This window comes from Electrophorus electricus, chromosome 5 (assembly GCF_041902795.1).
Source record: "Electrophorus electricus isolate QZ-2024a chromosome 5, ASM4190279v1, whole genome shotgun sequence".
Classification (NCBI taxonomy): domain Eukaryota; kingdom Metazoa; phylum Chordata; class Actinopteri; order Gymnotiformes; family Gymnotidae; genus Electrophorus; species Electrophorus electricus.
In genome coordinates this window covers 9,503,950-9,526,685 of record NC_137501.1, presented here as the reverse complement: position 1 = coordinate 9,526,685, position 22,736 = coordinate 9,503,950, and the positions used below count along the sequence as shown (strand labels likewise).

The following is a 22,736-nucleotide window of genomic DNA, read 5'->3' as shown; positions in this document are numbered from 1 at the left end:
ATTGGGGATTCATGTGGTTAAAAATATAAACATTTCTGTACAGTGCTTTCTTGTAACTGAATTACTGCATAATACCAGCTCTATGCAGCTGCATCTAAAGATATTGAACTGTTTTCTCAAGCCAGTCAGCAAATGTGCCTTATTCAGTCTACTGAGCATATTGATGCTTTGCAGCATTAACAAGCAGTAAGGGTCCCATTTCATGGTGCGTGACCGCTGTAATTCCTAACACCAGCTCTGTGGGTATTATATGCAAAAGGCGTATCGTTCCTCATCTGTGCGCTGGGTTGCAGAGAGCAGAGCCGACACCGCTCTTGTGGCAGACTGATGAAGAAGGGATTACAGAAAATCATTCCCATGGGTCAGCCAGGTCTACAGGCTGCGTGCCAGCTCCTTGAGCAATGACCCACCCAGCTTTCCTGTTGCTTCAAAGAATGATTTGAAATCTGTTAACACCTCTGACCTCCCTCTAGAGACTATGCAGATGGGATGTGTTTAGGATATGCCCCTTAGTCTTAATAAGAGGGATGGAACGCTAATACGCCGAGGAACGTACGCTATGTCCAGTAAACTTCAAAGATGTTCCTTAGCCCTTATTTAACTATATTAATCATTAATTACTAATAATTACTGTGAACTAGTCAGTAACCACCTTGGCTATAATATGCAACATGTCACAGGAGTGACGCATGAGGCTGGACCCGCAGGCGTGTCCTTGGAGTCTCTAGCTTCAGTGGCATGTATAATGGCTCGCCAAGTGTCCGCGTCCGGAAACTAGCGGACGTAGTTGAGAAATCCTCCTCTCACTCGCCGCTACTCTCCGTTTCTTCGCCGCTGCTGGCGCCGGTCTCCCTCCCTTCCCGCTTTATTACGCGTAAATGCTTTACGGCGAAGGTCAGCTGAATCGCGAGGGCGTAACGTGCCCGCGTAGATCACGGATCAGATTGTTCACCGCGCTGTTTGAGAAACAGTGCTGATCTAGGAAATGCCTTTGGTCATTGCAGAACAGACTTATTTTTTGTTGCGCTCACTCAGCAAAAAGACTTCTGCACGTCACGTGCCAAATGTTCCTTTAAAGGACACGTGGATTTTTACCTTAACTTGTACGGCTCTCACAGAAATCAGTACTGGCATTATGATATTGATATAGTAAATATATTAAGGCCATTGATACAGTAGACTACAAAAACACCAATACTTTAGCTGCGGAACAGAAATAAAACATCAACTGAGAACGTTCATATATCTCATTTAGCAACACCAGATACCACAAAAGAGGAATACTTATAGCTTTCTAACACTTAAAAAAATGGTTTACCATATCCTCACGAGTGTATCTTAAGGGGTGGGGGGCTTTGCGCTGCCAACAGAAAAATGCATTCAATGTTTATTTCCTTCTCTCTCCCCCTTGTTATCTCCTAAGACTTGGCTGTGAGTATTCTGATGCCTGCCTAAATTTGGATCCCCTGCTAATTTCCTTTTACTGCTAGTGGATCACCCTCGGAACGCTGTTGAAACGGACGCGGAACGTGCGGCGCTACCTCACCCTGGAAGATAACATCCTCTGGGTACTCCAAGCTCAGCCTGCTGCTCCGACCTGCTGGCTGGACAGAAGTGGGTCAGTGCCAGCGATCCCCCCCCCCCCCCCTTATATGTCATTGGTGGAGTGGCTCTAAATTGCCCTTTAATGGTTTGAGTGGCAGTTGAGGGAGGAGGGCGACCCAGATGGTCGTTAAGGGCGTGGCCTGAACTGGCATGAAAAGCGGGTTCATCGCCACTGCACTGGTCAGCGATGATGGGTGAGAGGATGGCGGCGGACAAAAAAAATTCAGAAAAGAACGAAGGGAATTTGAGGTTCTGTAAGATGATCATACTCAGCTGCCATTCCATCAAAATGCACCAGCGACCTTGATAAACCTTAGCTTTAAGTCAAGTAATGGCCATAATCCTTTAGGAGTTGTTGTCTTATTCTTATCCGGTTTTTAAACCTCTAGATGTGGCTATTATCTCTTTTGCATTTCATACAATTAACCTCATACACAAAGATGACACCGTGAGAGAACTGCCTAGCAAACAATCCTGTTTATATGTCCTCTTGGCCCCAGTGCTATTTATTGTGTTGTTTCCAATGTATATATATTCCAATGTATAAATATTATAATTGCTATAAATATTTGGAAATGAAACTTGGAATTTTTCTTTTAAATATGCATTTCTGGGGATTTTTCATATGGGCTTCAAAAGTTCTTAATTTGTCTTTCTTTGGAGAGTTTGTTGAACTGAAACCAGAAAAGTCCCCTCTTCTCTGTAGCACGCCTTTAGGCCACAGCAGGCTGTCGGTGAGCACTCTGTATTCCTGTGAGAATGTGCTGGCGTAGACATTTTATGACTGAGTCTCTGTTGTAGACTGATAGGCGAGATACTGGCGCTCTCGCCTCCGCCTCAGGGCAAAAGTACAAGTCCATCTATGGCAGGCTTGGCTTAGTCATACATATGGTGTTGTATGATCAAAATATTTTAACGCGCTCATATCTAGCCACATTTCAAGTACAACCCCCTTGAATTCAGTGTAGCGGATTACTCTCTGAACATATGCGGAAAATCCAGTTAGATTCTGAGTGAAAATGTATGTATTTATTTGATGTTACACTTCAGTCTTGAAAACTAAATAACACTGAAATAAGAACTGCTGCCTCAGACACTGCTCCATAACATCTGCGAATGAGGGATGATCCTCACTCTGTTTCCAGCCGCGTAATCACCTTAAACCTGAGAAAGCTGGCCGAGTGTCCTCTGTTTCTCCAGCTGCTTGAAACTGTCAGGGTCTAGAAACCTTCAGGGTTATGACAATGACAAATGTAGAGAAAAAGGATTTACCATCTCCAGGGCTGGTGTGCCTGAAGGTTTATAGTAGGTGATAGGGTAGCAGTGACCTCTGGTTCACATGAGTCAGGTTCAGGATTAAGGCAAAACCATGTATGTTATTTTTTTTTCTTTCTTTGGTGCAGATTCACTTAATACACCATCACACACTACTGCGGAACGAGTGGGAGAGTCTGAATGCAGCTAGATGGTATAATATTCTAAGGATTGCTCAACGTGGGATGATGTCATCTGATGTCATCCCATTTTTCCACAGTGTTGTCTCAAGAGCACCTGTTTTGGCTTGAAGCCTGTCTGGACTGGGTTGTAGTAAAAGAAATGGAATTTGATATCTGTGATGTCTTTTAAGCAGGCTTCCCCATTTCTCTCACAAATCTGTTCACCAAGCGTTAAGAGTCTACATTTGATGGACCATCTTTTTAGAGGATTATATATCAGTTTTATTTGGGGTTGAGATCTAAATCTAACTGAGACCCTCTAAACAGCAATATATGGCCAAATTGTTTTTACAGAGCAAGATTTTGGGTTTCGTTTTCTATTTTACAGGTGCTTCCATAGTGTCAGCACTCCATAGGGTCTTGTGCATCTCTACACGCTCGAGATCTCCAGTCTGCATGCACATGATATTACTCACTGATATGGTGAAGGTAGTGCTGCAGATGATGAGGACCCTGACTCACTGAATTATTGAACTAAAATGAGCTGCAATGCTGATGTGAGCTGCAGCGTTTGCATGTTTATTTTAGGGAAAGGTTCGGAGTGCAAGGTTTTTTGGCTACATTAATATTAATGTTTTTTTTTTCTCTCTCTCTCTCTCTCTCTCTCTCTCTCTCTCGCATGTGGGGTACTTGTATGCATTGAAATAAATAGTGAAAAATACTCTGGAAATAACTAACTAAATAAATAAAACTTGGAGATAAAAAGGCCAATGCCGGAATACGTCAGCTTCCGCCACACCACCCCCTGAACTTCAATTTCTCCACTTCACCACCCACACAAAAAAAACAAACCCGCAGGATCCCAGCCTCTTCAACCACCTGGCCCAGCTAGTGAAGCCTAACCCAGAAATAGTCTCTCCCCTCTCTTCACTGAGAGCCAGCCATCTGCATCGGCCCCCGTCCCGGGACGCCTCAAAGCTGTCGCCAAGCCGAGCAGAAGAGAGGGAGAGGACGAGGGCTGTCAGCGTGAGTTAGGGCTCATTTGCTAATGGGCCGGTGCCGCTCGCGCTGTTAGCGCTGGGGGGGAGAGATCAGGGAGTGCCATGATTTCTCAGACCTCGCCGGTGCCGCCGCTGCTTTATGTTCCCGAGCGGAAATCATTGTAAAAGGGGGAGAAGAATGCGACGGCTCATGCGCCCTTAGCACACGGCTCTTCACGGTGCGTTTAAACACCTTGGTGGAGAGCGAATCAGGCAAAAAGGGGGACTGCTGGGTCTTTAAACTCGCATGACCACTATCTCAATAATAATAATAATAATAATAATAATAATAACAATAATAATAATAATAATAATAATAATAATAATAATAATAATAATAATAATAATAATAATATCTCTCAATGTCTCATTTACTTTCTTCTTTTTTTCTCTTCCCGAAAGAGATTTACCATTGGGGGGTGGGGGTGGGGGTGCAGAGGTCGTTGTATGATGCATGGAGACCTGGTACTTAGCATCACGCTACTGCGAAACATTGAAACATTTTCAGGGCACATAAGCAACTTGCCTCAAGCTTTACTGAAGCTGAAAAAAACAAAACAAAAAAACAACGAAAATGGCGGCGCAGTAGCACGCAGCGGCCACTCCAGGTCCGATAATGGTGCTATTGTACTCTTTGAACAACAACATGATTAGATGGCGCTGTCCAGCCCCAATATTCCACAGACATTATTATTACAAATATACCATATTTCTTCTCCATACTGCCTTTCTGTGTGTGATAACGCTTAATGTGTTGAGTGTTTAAGGTGTGTATGTGATTACAGAGTGGCAACTGGTGAGGCGTCAGGTCACCTGCACATGACAAGCTGTGGCATACTCGTCTGCACAGGGCCGATCCCCTGACAGAAGCCCCAGCATGACGCGCTGAAGCACACGCCCATCGCTAGAGACTCCGCACGCAAGCCCAGTCAACGCACTTAGGACACAGTCCATCTGGCAGCGAGACATTTGTTCGTGGCCTCTTCACCTCAGCGGGACTTGGAAGATGTTACTTGTCCCCTTTTCATCACCTCACGTATCAAGCTGGCCTTAAGAAAAAAGAAGCTACATTTGTTGTGGCAAACCGATCGAATGTTATAAGAGCCTAAAAATATCTGAATTAATTTGAATATTTGAAATATCTTTATACAGAGCTAAACATATTTGTAATTGTTTGGAATAATCACAAGGACAGACACATAATTAGTCAACTTTCACTAATATTTTCTGAAATATATATATATATATCTAAAATTCACCATTCAAACCAGACTCTGTGTAAGATGCATTTCTGAAGTGCAACATACTTCATCTCAGTGTTAATGGCACAAGTCCTCCCAAGACCTCAGTGACTTCTCTCTGTCAGCTGCTTGACAGCCACAGAAGATGGTACTGTGTATATCAGGACATGGTGGGCCATATCTCAGCTTTATAGCACTAGAGGTAAATGCCTGAAAACAAGCTAAGGGTTATTCAACCAAGCATATACTTCAAAAGGCCTATATTGAGTAGGTTGTATTCATTCTTTCTCTGGTATATCCCTGTATAAAAGAACATAGGACATAACAATAGTCATTCATGCACAGGAGTTACTGTCCTCTAATATGCAATCACAACAGAAGTTTAAATAATGATGACAGTTTCTCCATTTGAGTCCTTGACATGATCTGGCATTTTCTGCCCTGCCTACTGTAATAACAAAGTCATGACAGAATCTTAAAACTCTTACAAACTTCTGCTATTAGAAAGCTGAGAGTGAAATAATAATCTCTAAAGCTCCCAGGAGTGAATTATGCCATCAGACCATCTCTGGCCCTGCAGTGAGCTTGTGCCACTGGATGATGGGATCCTGAAAGGTCATCACACAAAGAGGAAGCACTTCACACTGGTCATAGGACAGGCCAGGATGCGAAGCCCCATTCCAGAGAGATTGCTTGACCTCAAATAAGCTCAACCTCCATAGGTATATGCACACACACACACACACACACACACACACACACACACACACACACACACACACACACACACACACACACACACACACACACACACACACACACACACACATACACATACATAAAAAGGTATCTTGAGCAATGTCCTCCTGTACCTAGCATAACGGTTTGAGCACATACTGCAGAGCTGGGTGAAATTTGGGAACACTGGGTATCTAAATGTTTAGGTTAAATTTCAGTATAAGAGAATGGTTTAAATATGAAAGAAGGTATGGTAATTTTGCACCAGTTATGTTCACGACAGACGCCAGTGTATTTTTATGCAAGATGAGAGTGGAAATTACAGCAGCAGTATGACAAAAAGTCTTTGCTGTATCCAAAGGAAGCATCCTCTAGATAGTGGTCGGCAGCAATGTGAATAATAATGTCCCATTAGGACTCAAATGAAAAATGGGGAGTTTACTGAGTAGATTTGGCTCTAGAAAATTTGCAGGCTAAAAAAATGCAGGCTAATTTCTGCATTTAAAGACCATTTAGTCACTACAGGTGACAGCAGGAGAGGGTTCAGAGAATGAGGATGAACCCTTCTTCTGTTGAATTAAAGGGGTTTATCATAGGAAAACCTAAACTCCACAGTACTTCAACCCTATATGACATTCAACAGCTTCACACAGATGTCTCACCTACCCAGAATTGACATCACAGCTTAACTAAGATGCTGTTATATCCACAGGTTACAGAGTGCATAACAATATGAGGTATGTGATTTTGGGCTACAACTTTGTTTTCTTTGTGGTGTCTGTTGTGATATACAGTGTACCCTCTTCAAAATCAAATTACTGATGTAAATATCATCAGACTCATCTAAAAAGACAAGGAAGGTATTGTTTTTTAGATTAATCTGATGGGATTTTCTTGTGTTTTACAAGATAGAGTACAAGAATGAAATAATCTTGTGCATCCACTGCCTTTTCCTTCAAGACAACCCTTCTTGTATGCATCTTGTACTAGGAAAGCTGTGTGGGCTCGAGAGCACATGGAGCTTCTGAAAGAGACAGGCAGGCTCACTAATACAGAATTTGCTTTTTATCTTTACCATAATAATATGAAGAGAATGCTTCTGAGTGTACTAGAAGAACAAAGAATTGGTCCTTGTTTGGAACTTGTGCTGAAACTAAAGACCTATCAGTGTCAAACTCCAGTAGTGTTCACTAGTTGTAAAGTCTGTTAACAGCACGCAGGGACTTTTATGGCAAAGTTTCTATCAGAGTTCTGGGAAGTACTCTGCCAGAAAAAGGCGCTTCTCCTCTGTTCAAGGTAAGAGCAATCAAAGACGCTATTCGTCTGATGTAGACAGATGTCTTCTGTGATGCTCAGTGTAGCAAATTTGGTGAAGATGCACCGACGACTAAGTGAATGGCTCAACAATGTGACATGCCAGTGATGCTCACATAAAAGGTAGCGCGTGCTACTGGAACACGCAGAAGCAACGCAGCCCCCTTCCACCCCCCATTAATTGTGGTTAGCTTTAAAACCCCAATTTCAGAATACCTTTTGATCTTTAAGACTATAAATGCTCTTTAAGACTATAAATGTCAAGCAAATTTCACCTGTGCTAAAAATGACCAACAATGATTTTCCTTGCTGTGTTTGGCTGGGAACTAAAATGTCTCTTGTACTTCATGGAGCTTTTTAGGAGACGAGAGAACTATCACTAGTGCAAATAGTAACGCAGGTACAAGTAACACAAATATATCTGCATTACATTTGCCACTTGATGACGGGAATTCTTGGGTCATCTCGGTAAAGGCATAGGTCTGAGTTAACAACCCTGTAAAAACCACGGTATTTAGCCCAATCGTTTTTTCACACACAGACATCACATCATGTGTGATGTCTCTGACATGTTTTTAGCCTATTGTACACTTTTAGTCATCGCACCACTGTTGGCTTTGATAAATTCAGGCATGAAGCAGATAAAACCCTAAAATAAGTGCCCAAACTGTTTTGATCTCTTTCCTAAACACAGTTATAATGGAAAATGAGATGCCCTGGAGCAGGTTTCCTTGCTTTACTTCTTTCTCCTTTTCGTCCATGTTTAACTTTGCTTCCCCATAGCCCTCGCCCCCAGACTAGATTTTTCATCAACCAAATCAGTGTGAGAGTGTGGAAGACCCGTAGACGCCATATCAAATCGTTTCTAATATGTATTTCTGATGGTCATAATCCATCCAGAAACGCAGCTACAACGAGTAAAGAATAATTTGCTGAGATTACAGTTAAAGATGTTATATAAGGGGATGTTCCAGCTATACCTGCGCGAGGCCATTAGATCAGCGTGCTCTGCTTAATCCTGCAAAAGATGCCTCACACTGACAACTCTTCAGCATCTCTGTCCCTGTCTGTCTCTCTTTCGTAGTTAGTTGGTCATTTTAAGGGTTAAATGGGCTTTTCTAATGGTAGACAGCCATAAGAGTCCTTTTGTCAAAGGTTTAACTCATGCACTCAGTTAATTTGTATTAAAACACCGACAAACCCAAACAGGGCCTACATGCCGAACTGTTTTTTTGGCATGTCAGGGCAGGCAGGTTTGTAATCATGCCAGGGCACTTACCACACTTCCTCGCCCAATGAGGCTGCTGTAACCGTGCCTTGATCATCTCAGCTGTGGCTGGGAAGGCACTGAGGTAGGTGGATGAGGGCGGGGCCAGTGGGCCTGGCCTCTGCTCTGGTGCTCATTAGCACCCTGCTGTCTCTCACTTTGCACTCACTGGGGGTGTGCTCGACGCATACGCGCGCACACTCAGACAGACACAGTCGGGCTAAGGGCTGGCTGGTTGCCATCACCTCATCCTCTGACTCCTTTCTTCTTTCTTCTCAGCAGTCCTCCGCACTACTACACATACTCACTTAATTTCCCATCTGTCCCTCTTTATACCTACCTCATGTATCTTTAACCCTGTTTTTAAATGTTTCGTAGGCTCTCACCAACACTTGTATATATACACACACACACACACACACACACATACAGAGAGAGTTTCATTTATTCTATTATGTTCTTTTACTGACTTTGATTTGCTTCCTGTTACTTCATTTGCTCAAAAATGGGTGCAGTGGCTTTTTGGTGAACTTGATTAGAATGTACAGGAGAATTTTCACAGTAACAAGTAGCAAAGAACTTCAGAGCTGCTCTAGTCTCTGCGACATCTTAAGCAGACAATCACAAATAAACACTTTTGGCATCCAGATTGAATTAATGTGGTGAAAAGTGCAAACAGACAATTTTGACAGTCATATATGTTGAATAGAAAGTAGGAAGACAAAACCAGGGCTGGTATCTGATTACTGGTAGTTGTGTTTCTCCATGAAGAAAATACATTTACATTACATGCTACCAGGGGTTCTTCGTCCCCTTCACAAGCTCCCGTTCATATGTTGCCTAAGCTTTTGCTATCCATCTTGGGTCAGGCGTCACACTAGCCTGGTTAAGAGATTAGCTGTATCTGAAAGCATGCTAGTGTGCAATAAACCACGTTAGCACACTTAGAATATATAATATTACATATTTAATATGTCTGTCTGCCAAGGAACACAGCGAAGAATTTGGCTAAGGTCTGAAGTACTGTATGGACTCAAGAATTGAAAATCGTGGACGCATACGTGTTTGGGGTATTTGATATGTTGACTGTCTCAGTTCCGATACATCAAAAGCCATTTTCAACTCACAGGTCTAAATGAATAAGGATGGGGGAGTGATGAACTAGATAAGGACCCCACCTAGACGCTGTCTGCTCAGGATGGGGAAAATGGATTTGCAGCCCATTTCTTTAACAGGGAGCTGTGCAGTAGGGTATGGGTTGCATGTAAGTAGAGCCCTGGTCTATTCAGCTTGGCGAAACAACGTTCTTTCAAAGAATATGCATCAAAGGAAGAGGCAAAGAGTGATGGTGAGAAGAGTCTTTTTTTGTGGGTGTCCTCTATTAATCTCTTGCTGTGAGCCTTCCCAGAGGACAATATTTTGCCTGAGGCACCTATACTGATCCTATTGGACATGGGAATGCCCAATCCATTATGACTGTTGGCTAAGGTGACCCCAAGCCATCAGGCTTTACAACAAAGCAAAAACAAACAACCAAAATATAATGCAACTCTTTTGTTGTTGTTGTTGTTGTTGTTGTTTTTATGGTTCTGCTAGTATTGTCAGTGTTGTCAGCGCTCCACAGAACCTAAACAGAGAATGCAGTAATGTGTTTTCAACGTATTTCACAGATAAATGTAGTAAGGTAGTTTAAATGCATGTAGGACTTTAAAAACGTAGCCCCCATTTGTATATAACAACAGTTCATTTACTCTCAAACTGTTTCTACATTCAGCTGCATACATTGATTTTGTAGGGATTATGCTAAAACATGCATATCACAGACTGCAGCAGACCGGAGTTCATTTTAACTCCACTCATTTTAAGATTAATATTCCCTCTCAGGTTCCTGAACTGTGCAGCCTCTTTCCAAGGGCATTTCAGGACAGGGTTTTTTTTCTCTCTTCCTGGCAGCGTTTGGAGGAGAAGCATTTGGTGAGAAAACTTCCTGGAACCAAAAAAAACTCTGAAAGATGATCTGAGACTATCATTGCCCATTGTCATATTCCCCCCTGTGTTCCTGTCCTCCACAAGCAGCAAAGTTCAAACCACTGCATGGCATATGAAACCCATTTCTGCTTTCTCACATCTTACAAGGGAACCTTTTAATAGCTTCACTGCGCTGTTGTGTTTGGTGCTGAATCTGAATCTTGTGCAATAGCGTGACAGTTTTCAGGGCCATTCTGTTCCTTAAAGCAGAACTGACACATTCTATTACTTGGTGCTTGGTTTTCTGTTGGTTTCTGTTGATTTATTGGAAAGTCTTTTGTTGGCCAGCATTTATACTATATGAAAGTCCCACACATCTACTGGCAAGAAACTAATTGATTTTGAGCAAAGTTTTAATATTAACCTTTACTAAAAAACAAAACAAAACAAAACATAATTTTTTCAAAATATTTGTTTTCTTTTTACTAAGTCACAAGATTCTTGCTGCTCCTTAGTAATGCTACCTTCCCTATAATTAACTCTATAATTTCCTGAACCTTAACTTTATTTGTTTTTAAAAATTCATTAAAACACATGATTTTATAACGTACCAACTGTTTTTTGCCTAGCCTTAATGAAAATTCAAACATGTAAACTTTGAAGTGTGCACACTCACTTGGACAGGCGTAGAAAGTCCATTTCTCTTATTCTTTACTTTAGCACAGTCTCCTCCTTGCATTTGATGCTTAATATTTTCCTTTTCCTCAGCACAGTTAATGACCATTTCAGTTTGCAGGGAACCTTTACATAAAAAGTCTGTAAAGTTTAAAAAAGCTATTTTGAAAAGGTCTGTAAAAGCAATGCTTTATGGGGAAAGGGCAAGAAGACTGATGATCAAGTAGAGTAGTGGCAACTCCAACATATGAGAGCACTATAGAATGTCATCTCTCTCTGCTTTCTAATTAGCATATTTCTAATGTAGTCGTGCATCTATTTGCATACTGAGGAGTAACCTCCAGAGACTAAAAGCGACCCACAATCTGGTGATATGCACTGCAGGCTCACCATTTGTTGCAAGTGACCTTTAAGATACTGAGCCGTTTCATACCGCACTGTATGAATAATTAGTGTAAAGCTTTCATGTAATGTTTAACGAAAATATTAATCTATTTTACAATTTTGAGTTATTAGATCAATGAGCCATTACATGACTTGCTATGCAAATATAATTCCCTTGTTTTACTTGAACAGACTTCTCAGAAATGCTCATGGTACTGTACACAACCATGTCATGAATGCATAATGCCAACAACAAGCACCCTGGACATGGTACCAATTATACCCTATGGTGTGGTTTACTCATGAAATAATTTTTTTTATTGAATTGTTCAGTGTATATATTTAAATATCAGAGATATATCATTTAATAGAAAGGATAGGATACTGTGTCAGTTAGGAGACTACCATAGAAAGACCCTCTTATGTGTCAAAGGTCTGTTTTGGTGATGACTCAAGTTCAGATGCAGAGGAACATGCCACTCCGCAGCACCTCCGATCAGCGTTTGTCTGCCCTCCAGCTGTGGGTAAACAGCTGGAGTGAGACTTGAATACAAATTCGTGAGTCGTCAAAAGGCTTGAAATCTTTCTGCGTCTCATATGCCGCACTGCACAGCAGTGGTTCTGTTGAATGGCAGTTCGCTGTGGGAGAAAACATCGCTGCAGCAACGATGCACCATGTTTGTCTTGCAGTACGGTTTAAGAACATGGACCTTTTGTTTCACTGAAGACAGCAGGCATGCTAAAAAGATCAAAACTGCTGACTTGTAGTCTCTGAACACAAAGCTCAGAGATGCAAAAACATTTTGTACTTCCTATATTCCGCACATTAAATTTGCATTAGATTTGTGTTGTAGACATTTGCGTAGAACCCACCAAAAAAAAAAAAAGCTTGCAGGCAAGCTGGAGAAGAACCGAACAGGTAATAGTGCAGACAGTGCTGTTAGTATGTCATATTCAAAGTAGATCAGTGCTTTTTCAGACTGTTTTTGTGCCATTGCTTACAAACATCTACCTTTTAGGAAAAGTAAGTTTCCATAGTCAGTTCTTTCATACCAAGGTCTTTGATTTTGTAAGAAGGGAACCATTTAAAACCTCGGCCTACTGGCGTAACAGAAAACAATTTTTGTTTATGAGAGGCACAAGCATTGCAATTTTGAGTATCGGTGTTAGAAGAAGTTAATCTAAAGATGAGTTTACAGGGCTCATGCTGATTTATATAGACTTTCTGAAAAGTTTAGGCTACAAGGGCTCGTTAGACATGACCTGTGAGATTATACTGATTTACTTCAACACCAGGAGAGTATGTCACGATGCAATCACAGTCAGAGCGGCGATTGAGGTTTCCATTCAGGGTTAATCAGTTAGCATTGTTCTAGCAGGGGTCTGTTTCATTAAGTTCCTCCACTGAAACATCCACACTCTAGCTTCCGAGGACCCAGGCCAGTAAGGATCAGAAGGCATTCCGGAATGAAACTGCTCCGTTGTGCTGCTTTTCCGATTTGTGGTGTCGGCGCAGAGGGACACAGGGATGAAGTGTGACACGAGCAGCTGCAACCCAACAAAAGAGCCGGAGCAAAGTGCTGGAAGCTCGGAAGCTGCTGAGTTTGCCAAATACAGCTTGAGCCTCTCTACTTATAGCAGTTACTGTGGGTGCGTATAGGGGTAACCCGCCCTAATCCAGAAAAGACCAGCTTTCATATTAGTGCCATTTTGAAGTGTCTCAGGTACCAAGCAGAATTCTCTCTACTGCTCACTGCACTGTGCAAAGATTTCTTTTAAAAAGAGAAAAAAAAACATCGCTGACTGGGTTAATAATTTGAGTGTTTTTGGACGACTGCTTTTATTAAACTTTTGGGGGGGAAAAATAGGACTATTTGAGACTGGGAACTACAACTGCTGATAACTGAGATTGTTCAATTATTTAGTCCACCTGTCATTCTGCTAAGCAATTTGACAACTGACATGAGAACAAATGATTGCTTGTAAAGATTTTCCATCCATTTTTCATGTCCCTAAACCCTTTGAACAGATTTGATGTGCACATAAAGTGATGTGGTGTTGGAATATGGTATTGGAATATTGTATTGGAAAATTGTATTGGAAAATTGTAGGCCTGTCACTCTTTTGTGCTTTACGGTAATCATCTCCATATGTATTCTGTATGCATTTCGTGCAGTATTCCAAGTCATCACTGTCACTGTAATTTATGATGAAAAACCTTTAAAGAGTTTATCTGTTTGTCCACTTTAAGCCTCTAATTGACCATCAGTGATTGTTATCTGAAGGATTTCCCATCTTGGTGAGAGACTTTTTTACTCTAGGGTACAGGCGCACCCTGTCTGCAGTTTTACTTTGAGATGAATTTTAAATGTCTGCAGGTAATAGACCATCTACAAAGGAGACCAGAAGAAATCTAACGTTTTTACTATAGCGAAAGGAATGGGGCTAAGTGCGATTTTTTCAAAAGCACTTCTATGATTTCAGAAGCACTTTCTTCAGGCTTCATGCAATTTGTTGCATGTTGGTCTAGCGATCAGCCTACCTGTGAGGAGCACACAAGGCCATACCTAACACAGCTATCTCATCTCATAGTTGGTAATCAGCAGTGTTGGTGGGTCTGAGTGTTTAACGTACATGCACATTCGAAAGCCGGAATTTGTTCCTGGAGCCTGATCTTGGCAAACAGCGCTTCCCTCCTCCTCCTCTTGGTGCTCCATGTCAATCTAATTTGCATCTCATCTGCATCAAAAGCCCAGGCTCACGCCATCAGCCTCCAGTCCCAGAAGACGGACATGTCACTCACTCGCAACACATCAGAGGCGATCTCTGCGCTGAAAGAAGAAATGCAAGGGCAGTAGTAGTCTAGAAAGGTGTGTCGAAAGAGAGTGTGTCGAAATATTTGGCTTGCCTCTAATGGATCTGTTCTATGTCGGTTTCCTGTCATTTCCATCTTCATCTCCCTATTGGTCGAGGAATTGCTTTTAATATATGTAATTTCTTCTTTTGATAATATGAGGCTTGTTTGTATGGACTCCAAGCATTTCTTTTGTGGTTTGTACAGAATCCCAGTCAGCATTAAAGGGATGTTCCATTTTCTTTCCTAATTTAATCACAAAATCCATGTTTGGTAATCTGTTAGAGAATACAATCACATGGTACTCTGTCATCGGGGTGAGGTGAGATGGAAAATCATATCATGGTGGCACAGGGTCAAATACACACTTTGGATTAGTATTGACATTCAGTCAGTGACAGGTTGCAAATCCTTTTTTTGGCTCTCAGAAACAGGCCTTTGGGTGCAGAGAAATTATGGTACGAAACTAACGGCGTTTTCTTGTTAAGCCGAGTGAAATGTCACAACTGAAATAGCAACCAAGAAACCACATATCCTGCTACAGGCTAGGTTTAGGCCTCCTCTGTACCAACAGACAGCTTGGCTGCTATGAGTTTAATTTCCTGAAAACAGTTGACCTGTCTACCCTACTTAGTCCTGTCCTCAGTGCCGAGATCAGCATGAAGGTCTGGTTGCAAGTACCACCTAAAAGAATCATAGTTTATGTAAGGATCAAAAGACCACCAGTCCAGTCCATCGACCCCTCTGTAGCAGGGGCTTGGCTACAAACCCTGCATTTGCTCCTACTGACTGCCCCCTCGCCTCAACCCCACTGGCCACCACGTGCTTGCAGCCTGCTGTGACAGAGGGGTGCAGATTCCGGCATCCGATGTTGGTGAAGTGCTCTGGTCCTGACCCACCCCATTTCAACTCTGTCGTGTCCCCATGCACTCAAAGCCCACTAGCAGACAAGATGGACAGCCAGTGGATCGGCCCTGTGGTCCGAGGTGGAGGTTCTGGCAGGGGACGAGCGAGGTCACTTGGCCGTGACAACCTGAAGCAGCGGGAGACCCTGTGTGATGTCGCTCGAAGCCGATGAAAGGAGCTGACACACTGGCACCATGGCGGTGCTCCCATATTGGCGCCGTTGGGACTGCGGGAGGAATTCTGTTTATTTGGAAATGCTCGTATCAACTACGATAAGCTGTGTTTCCTTCAATAGCTTTCTCTTTGTCCATGATAGGCAGGTATAGACTTCAAGCAACTGATACAGCCTTAAAAGCATCTGCTGCTAAGGAGTTGCTCTGAAATGTTTTCATGCTTTGTAACTGGAGTGCAGATATGTTGTTATGCCCTTTAGCATAAAATCCCTCTGACACGAACTGTGAAAAAGAAATGGTTACATTTTATACATGTCAAACTGCAGGAAGTAGAGCTCTGCTTGTTGCTAGTGAACAAACAGCCCAGACAAGATGCTTATGTTGCCCACCAGCCCTCACCAAAATCCCCTGATGACCACGCTTTCCCAAAGTGTCTCATGCTCATGAATAGAAATGAGACATCAGAGAAGGGTTTCTGGGGAGGCTTTTGGGGAGGACAATCACGTTACAGAAACGAATGTTTACTCGTTAAACATAAGGGAGTGAGAATCAAGACAATTCCAGTTAGTGATTATGAAATAAATCTAAGATGAATTTGCTGACAGATTGTTTTGCATCACTGGATGCCAGAGGAAACAAAGGACAAAATGGCAATAACCTCAGGACCAGATCCATAAAACGTGATGGTAACCATGCCATGCTATGCAAAATGTGCAACACAGTATAGAATTCCTAGTCATAGAGTTACCAGAGGCGATAATCAGTGTACCAATATCAATTTTTGACTGGCTTTCACCTGAGCCCTAAGTGAAAGACATTCAAAATCTACATGAAAAAGAATCCATACATATTGAAAGACCCACCACATGAGCCAGAATACTAATCCCAGTTGTGAAACCAGCCATACGCTCAGAAAGGCATGTTACATAAAAAATGATGTAATAATAATAATGTAATGCATTTGTACCATTGACCAAGACGGGAACTGCACGGTTGCACTGACTTGATGATTTACTGGGAAATTTATTGTTGGACAGGTTCAAATGTTTTAGCGTGGTGGTCTATCATGAATCGCCAACGTCATATGCAAATGAGGACAACGTGCGGTAGTGCCATATATCACGCAAACGGTAAAATACGACGACAAAGCTTATTTATGGATGAGGAAACATTACCATATTTGCTGTTAACGTCCCGTTCAATCTGTCGGCAGGTTTTATGAATTTAATCCTCAGGTAGAGGGGGAAAACACATGCGTTGCTGTTCGGAGTTTCTCTGTCGCTTGTCTTTTTGAAGACGCAGGTTGCACTAGACGGTGAAGATCATGGGATCGTACGTGGTCCGTTTTAGGACAGCAAAGCTCCGGATGCTAGGACACATGCTAGGGCAGCTGCCTGCACCCTTGACATATGTGTCATGCGTTGACTGGACCCTTTACACTGATTAGGTTGCGCCATAGGGTTGACTGACACTTGGCATTCTGGGGTAATGGATCTCATGCTTTCAGCCTGCACGTCATCTTTTGTGATAGCTCACTGAATATAGATGTCTTTTGAGAGTGGCGCCCTCACCCCCAAAATGTATAATTTATTTAGCTTCTTTATTACGTACTGTGCATGAGTTATGAATGAGATCTTAACTACACATACAGAATGAGTTTACTAAGTATTTTTCAATGTTCATGATTCCCAAGTAGAATGGTGAGTGCCTCAGGGCTGGAACTGAGATTTTGGCCTTGTTTGCCCCCCCCCCCCCCGGAACCCCTAACCTCCAGTGAGACATGACAGGAATGGCCTTCAAGTTGTGTGACCCCGTCGGACACTCTGGCTTGGGGGACCTGACAGAACGAAGCCCCTGCCAGACCCTTTCCAGCACAACACTGTGAGGTTTGGAGTGCGTAATGTCTTATTCATTCTGGTCTCTTCCCACCTGAATGCTTGTTGTTTGAATGGGACCAGAGGTACTCGCTGGTAAATGCTTCGGTTAATTGTGTGCTAATTTGTGCATGAGGCTGGAATTGGGTCACTGGATGTGTGTGTGTGTGGGGGGTGTGTGTGTGTTTTTGATACCTGCTCTCCACATTTCAAGCAAGAAACAGCTTTGTTTTGTCTCCCACTGAGAGCTAACAAAGTGAATATTAAGAGTGTGCAGCTGGGCCTATTACTTTTCTAACCAACCCTTCTCCCTACCAGCTGCAAAAATACACAAACACACACACATACACACACACACACACGCACACACACACACACACATACACACACACACACACACACACACACACACACACACACACACACACATCAAAGCCAAATTACAGGGCCTACCAACAAAAACATAGTAACCCACACCTATTCCCTTCAGTCATATACAGCACACAGAGGCCCAGACTCCTGCCCAATTGCTACATCTCCCAAGACACACCTCTTCCCCACCCTCTCAGCCTTTTGATCTCTCCCTCACTCACCTCATCTCATTCCACCCTCTGAGACATGCACAAACACACCCAACTACCCAAGTTTACTCTCTCTGCTGTAGGTCTACACTCTGACCCTAGGAGAAGGTCTGTTTCAGGTGCTGGTGGGGGTTTTCTGTCTTGGCTGTGGGGACACATGAAAGACAGCTGGGATGGAGCATGCCCAATTACGTTTCATCGCAGCTGCAAGACAAAACAAAAAGGCACGTGCACAGAATGACTTCTAAACACCCGAGCAACCACAAGACAGTGGTCTGGGACGCGATCCAGCCCCTCCCATTCTTGGTTCACAGTAATAGTCGAAGTCAAATCAAATTTATTTATATAGCACTTTTTACAACAGCCGTCATCACAAAGCAGCATGAAGTAGGTTAGTGGCATTACTGATGTGTGTGGCATGAAGTAGGTTAGTGGCATTACTGATGTGTGTGGCATGAAGTAGGTTAGTGGCATTACTGATGTGTGTGGCATGAAGTAGGTTAGTGGCATTACTGATGTGTGTGGCATGAAGTAGGTTAGTGGCATTACTGATGTGTGTGGCATGAAGTAGGTTAGTGGCATTACTGATGTGTGTGGCATGAAGTAGGTTAGTGGCATTACTGATGTGTGTGGCATGAAGTAGGTGAGTGGCATTACTGATGTGTGTGGCATGAAGTAGGTTAGTGGCATTACTGATGTTTGTGGCATGAAGTAGGTGAGTGGCATCGCTGAGGCTGGTGGCATTGCCATGGCATGCTTGAAAAAGAACGTTGCTAATCAAAAGCCTAAGTAGCACCACAGAACGATTCTTTTTTTCTGAAGGACCCAGTTGCCTGGTTACGGTTTGTAGCCTTGGGCATTCACGTGTGTGTGTGTGTGTGTGTGTGTGTGTGTGTGTGTGGGCCAGCCAGAAAAATCTATGTCACTCTTATATTGTGATTGCTGCATGAGAGGCTGGCTACCTTTCCCAAGGTAATGTTGTGTGTGTGTGTGTTTGTGTGAATAAATGAATACCAACATGTGTGGAGTGTGTGGGCTTTTAAAAAAGCTTAAAACGCTAGCACAGGCAAATAAAAGTGTTCTCCAGGTAATGAACCAGTTGGTGTGTGTGTGTGTGTGTGTGTGTGTGTGTGTGTGTGTGTGTGTGTGTGTGTGGGCCAGCCAGAAAAATCTATGTCACTATTATATTGTGATTGCTGCATGAGAGGCTGGCTACCTTTCCCCAGGTAATGTTCTGTGTGTGTGTGTGTGTGTGTGTTTGTGTGTGTGTGTTTGTATGAATAAATGAATACCAACATGTGTGGAGTGTGTGGTGTGGGCTTTTAACAAAGCTTAAAACGCTAGCACAGGCAAATAAAAGTGTTCTCCAGGTAATGAACCAGTTGGTGTGTGTGTGTGTGTGTGTGTGTGTGTGTGTGTGTGTGTGTGCATGTGTGTGTGCATGTGGTTGGAGTGGGTTGCTGGTGAGGCTTATGACATGTGATTCACTGGCTAGCAGCTTTCCTGAGACTGAAGCATAACAACTGCAAGATAGCTGAAGTGAATGTGGTGGAAGGATGACATGGGGCAGCGTCCCCACACTTGCCCAAGGCAGGCAGGAGAAGGATGTCCTTATGAAGAAGAGGAGGTGAGGAATGGTGAGGGCGTCTTTATCAAACACACTGTGCCAATATAACACTGCATTGCACCGTGCAGAGCTTTGAAATAACAGGCAAATTCAAAAGTGCACTATAATATGGAAGAGTTATTAAGAAGTATATTAATAGATGCAGCTGTAAGTGGTTTAGCCTCCCCTTTAAAATCTGTTTCACACACTTCCTAGTGTGCCAGTGAAACAATGTAGAACATGTCTACAGTCACGCAAGGTTAAAGTGAATTGCATGCAATTGTTTTTTGTTGTTATTCTCATGATGCTATTCATTTCGCTGTACTTGTAATAGAGCAGTTTTTTTATATTATTTGCATGCAAATAAATCACTGATACATGAATATGCATTACTATGTTTGGGTCATTTATTTGAATATTATTATACAAATTAGGAAAGCTGGGATGCATGTTAAATTAAAATGAAAAGTAGAACATTACTTATACAATAAAATGAAACAATGCAACAGCACATTATTTGATGTTTTACCTTATGAATTTTATTCTTTTTTTCAAAATAAACAAATATTTCATTATTTTTATTTTATTTTGTTTTGTTTCTTGTAACATATTCTTGCAACATGCCAAAAAAGGTAGGACCATAAAGCATTTATTTCTGCATTGTTGTCATTCCTTTTCAAAACAGCTAAAAGACGTTTAGGGACTGAAGACTCCAAGTGCGGAAACTTTTCAGAGGGCAGTTTTGTACCACTCTGTGTTGCAGTATGTGCCGTACTCTGTGTATGGGACAGATTGGGGACTCTAGGCTCTTCTTCTGCAGCCTTTGTAATGGACAATGTGATTTTGCAAGGACTTGTTCAAATATGCAAAGAGGCCATCTTGAGGGCAGCACACATTGCCCCAAAATCTTAATGTACTTTTCACCATTAATGTCGCCGTCACCGAAGTGTAAGTTACCTTTGAAAAGGGCACTGCTATAACGCCACTCCATGACAGACCCTGGCTTTCGGACGTGTTGCTGCTAACAGTCTGGATGATCCTCTTCTGCTTCGGTCTGGATCACACTATGTCTGTTTCTTCCACCAAAGACTTGAAGTATTGATTCATCTGAACACAGAATGTTTCCACCGTGTGCTGGTCCATCCGAGCCAAGAGATGTCGACAGTCCTTGTAGCACTTGACAAAGGTCTGCCAAGGTAATCCTGAGCCCACATGGTTATATCGATTATAGACGAATTATAGATTATATACAGAAGTGAGTGTTTATAGATTAGAGATTATAGATGAATGCTGGTTCTTTATGCGGTGCCATGTGAACGATCGGAGATCACGATTTCTTAGGCTTGTGCCCCTGCCTGATGCATACTGAAATTCCTCCAGAGTCCTTGAATCCTTTAATTATGTTAAGATGGTGGGGTATCCGAGTCCCTCCCATTCTTTGAGGAACATTGCCTTTAAACATTCCAATAATTTTCTCATGCCTTTTTTGGCAAAAGGCAGTTTTTCCTCTTAAAGGACTAGGCCTTTTCTGTGTACTGATTCTGTACCAGATCATGATTACAATCATCTGTTGCCATCATCTGTTTCATTTGTTACTAGGCCTAAATTGCTCCCCTCCCGACACTTTTCTGGAATGTATTGCAGGCCTGAATGGCAGGAATTGATGTATATTTACAAATGAAATAAAGCTGACCAGACAAAACAGGAACTAGCTTGTGTTCATATTGTCTGCAGTGAAATACAAGTCAAAGCCAATTTAGAATAAAGTCAAAGTAAAGTTAGAATAAATTTAAAGTTGTCTGCTTTCTTTTTTTTTTTTTTTTTGCATTCTCCATACCATCCCAACTTCTTTTGATTTGGGGTTTGTATGATATGCTTCACACCTGCCCTACGCAGGGTCACTGATTCATTGAGCCACATGTTTATATGAATATTTATATGAATTTGCTTTTCTGACATCATGTAGGCATTTGTCTTCTGTTGAAAGGCCCTCTGCTTAAGTGACAGCGGTAGCGCAGGGCAGGACAGCGGTAGCGCAGATGACCTTTGAGTGAACCTGTGACCTCCAGACTGCTATGACCCCCAGTATGTATTTCTCAGGTTCCCTTTGGGCCACCCTCTCATGGCGGGAAGACGAGCGCCAGGATATGTCTGCCAGAATAAACCGTGTCCCTGTTGTTGTCCGTGGTGTAGGAGCCAATACCACATCGGAAACATGTCTCCAAACAGTGTACTCCACTTTTTCCACTGTAGGAATATATTGAGTTTGTAGTTTGAGAACCAGTAACACTAAAGCATTAGATACCTGTGTTTGTTGTCTATAACAATCACTGTTTCATTATGTTTCTGTGATATTATAGCACATTATTTATAACCACAGTCATCTATAGTAGAGTTTCTTGGTGGATACTAGTTCACAAGAAAGAAGAGCTGCAAGTTTACATGACCTGTTAGAAGTGTGTAAAGTGATTGATTTATCTTAATTGCGTGCATTCATTAGTTATTTGAAGGAGCCATTCACACGAACTTGGCCGGAACATTTCCAAGAACATATTTCCCCCACACACTTGCCGCAGCACAGATGTGGTCCGGTCCACGGTCCCCGTCCTTCGAGTGTGTGTAGGATGAGATCAGAGACAAGCTTTCCGTGAAAGAGTGTAGCTTGCCTTTGTCTGCATTAACATGGAGACCTTGGCTATCCTCCCACACACACACACACACACACATGCAGACAGCCAAGCTCTGGAGGAAAGGCTTTGATCCCGACGCACACAGACTGTCAAGGCCCTCTTAAAGGGAGTGCGTCTCGGAATGCTTAATACAGACTTTCATCTTCAGTGTATTCTGTGTCCTCTGTGGTGAGGCCAGATTTCTGTAGAGCGGAGAGCCCCAAACTCTCATGCAGTTTGAGGTTGACTTGCGTTTAATCTTCTGTGTAATCTCCTGCCCATTGGTGTTTCTTTTGGAGGGTGATGACTATATCTCAGATGTTGACTTTGAAGTATATGTTGTAACTTAGTAAATAGGAACATTAGCGATGTTTCCTTGATCCCTTGAGGAAATGTGTCTTTGTT

General features: G+C 42.4%; 1 long non-coding RNA gene across 1 annotated transcript; it reads left to right on the top strand.

The window, feature by feature from the left end:
* The first annotated feature begins 3,908 nt into the window (after positions 1-3,908).
* Positions 3,909-17,430, top strand: LOC118242020 (uncharacterized). Its single transcript, XR_004776504.2, has 3 exons — positions 3,909-4,260; positions 4,867-6,044; positions 17,376-17,430. It is a non-coding gene; the product is annotated as an uncharacterized LOC118242020 (long non-coding RNA).
* The last annotated feature ends 5,306 nt before the right edge of the window (positions 17,431-22,736 follow it).